At 46.8% G+C, this 3,305-nt stretch overlaps 1 long non-coding RNA gene across 1 annotated transcript; it reads left to right on the forward strand.

The window, feature by feature from the left end:
• The first annotated feature begins 242 nt into the window (after positions 1 to 242).
• LOC123116633 (uncharacterized) lies at positions 243 to 2,150 on the forward strand. Its single transcript, XR_006457137.1, has 2 exons — positions 243 to 1,151; positions 1,628 to 2,150. It is a non-coding gene; the product is annotated as an uncharacterized lncRNA (long non-coding RNA).
• Positions 2,151 to 3,305: the final 1,155 nt, after the last annotated feature.

The following is a 3,305-nucleotide window of genomic DNA, read 5'->3' on the forward strand; positions in this document are numbered from 1 at the left end:
GAAATTTGTTAACTATGTTTACTATATATGTTGCTTCTATTTCATAACTGTTTCGTTCAATTCGCTTCATGATATATATATATATATATATATATATATATATATATATATATATAAGGTGGGTCTATTATGATAACACCCTTAAGAGTCTTATTCTGCTAACACCCACCGCCGGAACCCCACAGATTGGAAGAACAAAAACAAGAAACTTGCCCCAGCCGACCAACCCCACGCACCCCACCCCCATTGAACCCACGTTCTTCCCTGGTCAATCCCCAACCCACCTCTCCCCGATGCCCACGGCCCAGCGCCACCACCCCCAATCGCTCCCCAATCCCCACCCCCACGAGCATGCCGCTCCGGTGCGGTGTAGGATCCGGATCGGGCTCAGCACCCCAGCCGCCCCACTCCTCCTTCCTCTGCCCCCTCATCCCAACCTTCCTCCAACTCCACCGGCAACCACGGCAGCCGCCGAGGTCACCGTGGCCCTCTCCTCCCTAGATCCGGCGAGCCCCCCATGGCCCTCTCCTCCCTGCACCCCACCGCGACCGGCCCGCGGCCTTCCTCCCCTCGCCGGTGAGCTGCGGTGTTCCTCCACCGACAGATCCAGGCCACGGCGGCCCCCCTCACAATGCCCCGTCGCCAGATCCGGTGGCCCACGCTGCCCCTCCGCCTACCAGCAGGCGCGGCCTCCCCGTCCACTCGACGGCTACCACGGGATGGCTGGCGGTCTCCCATGGCCTTCTCCCACCTCTGTACTCGCCGGCCGCCGCACCCACAAGCCATCGGTGGCGGTACCGTGCAGTCCACTGCATTTGTGCACACAGCACACCCATTCTGCAGGCTGAAGAACTTGCAACATTCTACTTGTCGTCCAGGACTTGAACGCGAGGACGCAGATGTACAAGGCGGAAACTCCGACGTAGGTCACGCTGACCGCCTACAAGGACAATACCTTCGAGTTTGTGGTGAAGTCGCCGTCGGTCTCATGGTTCCTCAAGAAGGCGGCGGGCATCGAGACGGCGAGCAGCCGGCCGGGCCACAACATCATCATGGTGACGTCCCTCTCGCTCTGGCATGTGTACGAGATCGCCAAGCTGAAGCAGGCCGACCCGTTCTGCAAGCACATGTCTGCTCGAGGCCCTGTGCAAGTAAGTCCATCATCGGCACGGCCAAGTCCATGGGCATCTAAATTGTCAAAGATCTCTGAATGTTGCTTTCATCGATTTGCTTTGTTTTTTAACTGACTGGAAGGCTAGAAGGAAGTAGAGCAGATTTCTTTGCAAGGAGAAAGAAACTTGGCTGCTCTATCTATTCTATCCCAAGTGGTTGGCTAATAAGTTTGTTGGCACATCATGGTGCCATCTGTTTTTCATCCAACGGCTCAGTGACAGAGTGCCTTCAACTGAAACTGGAAAACAAAACAGGCACCTGCCTGACGAATTGCGGCCCTGTACTCTTCTCCACCTACCGATGCATGTGTGCTTGCTGTAGATTTCATTTTTATTTGTTGCACGAGCCTTTCTTTTCAAACGAATGAATCTTTGGTCACATTAGATAAGAACCACCACATCTCTGGCAATATTCTTTCTAATCTATATATGCTTTCCTGTTTCTCCTCTGCTAGTACATCACAAGGTGAAGTGTCTTCAGGATTACTTTGGTGCCAATTTGCTTGGTTTCATCACAAGGTCAAGGTGAAGTGTCCGCTCCTCGCACCTCTACCTCGCCACCGACGAGAACGCAACACAGGAGGATCCCTCTCGAGTGGCTTGGAGTACCATGGTTGGCTGTGTGCGTGCAGTTCCGAGGGCGTCGACATGTCGTTCACATTTTTTTGTTTTGGAAAAAAAAAATCTCTAGTGCAGTGCTGTTCGATTTATTTGTTTCCGAAAAGAAGTCTGGTGCACTGCACTTTGCTTTTTTTAGAAGGCATGCAGTACAGTTTTACTATTTGCTTTCATGCCGGCCAGATTACTGGATTTTAGCAGAAGATGAGAGAACATAAAAAAACACGTGTATATATAGTATTGATTTTTTCTGTTCATTGTGAAGACGCTTATTGTTCACATTGTAAAAAAACCAAAGAAGACGGTTCATTGTAAAATTTCCTAGGGAAACAAAAAGAAAAGCAATGTGGTTCGCTTTCAGTAGTGATGCCGTTCATTTTTGGTAGTACCATGGATCATTTACGACCAATATGAAGTACAAAAATTGTGTCAGAGAAAACATTTTTCTAATGTGGTTCACTTTTGATACTCGTGTGGTTCACTTGCCCTCGTCTTTGAGGTCCACTCGTTCATAAAAATGTTGAAAAAAAGACAACAAAAACTCATATGAGAAAAATAACGTTCGACAAAAAAAAATATGCAGCTCGCTTGCCCGTCCGATGCAGTGTGGTTTTCATTCTGAAGCAGTGCAGTCGATCGTGTGATGTTATTCATTCCGCAAGTGCAAAAAAATTGTTACGGAAGCGAAAAAAAGTAATGCGGTCCACTTCTTTATAGTGTTGTGGTTCATTTACACCCGATGTGAAGTGCACTATACTTTCACGTATTTGAAAAAAATGACGTTTGAATAAAAGAAACCATATCGTTCTCTTACCCGTGTGATGCAGTGCAGTTTTTCATCTGATGCAGTGCGGTTTTCAGTCGGATGAAGTACCCACGTCGATTTGGGTGTCGCGAAAAACAAAGTGTCCACATTTCGGTAAATTTGAAATTTCTCTTAAACCGTAAAGAATTAGAGAGAGTGTTCTACATGAAAGAGTTGCGTATTGTCGATATCTTTCCAACGACATATCATTTGAATCATTCCGACCAACGGTTTGCAAAAATTTCACGAAAAATGGCCGCTGCCACTCGTCGTCCGCCGCACAATTTTCAAAATTAATTTAAAACCGTAAGGAATCTGAAAACAAGTTCTACATACGAAAGTTGCGCCTTGTTCATAGCTTTCCAACGGCGTATCACACGCCTCATTTCGACAAGCGGTTCAAAAACTGGAGCAAAAACAGTATCGAATTTTTTTTAAAACATGAAAAACAGACTTCCGCGATTTAGTAAATTTGAAACTGCTCTTAAACCGTAACGAACTAGAGAAAGATTTATTTATGTAAAAGATGCGCCTCGGTGATATCTATCCAACGGCATATCATTTGCTTCATTCCGACAAGCAGTTTAGAAAATAACACGAAAAAACGCTCGCTGCCACTCATCATCCGCCACACTATTTTCAAAACTGCTCTTAAACTGTGTGAAATCTCGAAAAGTGTTCAACATGTCGAAGTTGCGCCTAATCCATAG

This window comes from Triticum aestivum, chromosome 1B (assembly GCF_018294505.1).
Source record: "Triticum aestivum cultivar Chinese Spring chromosome 1B, IWGSC CS RefSeq v2.1, whole genome shotgun sequence".
Taxonomy (NCBI): domain Eukaryota; kingdom Viridiplantae; phylum Streptophyta; class Magnoliopsida; order Poales; family Poaceae; genus Triticum; species Triticum aestivum.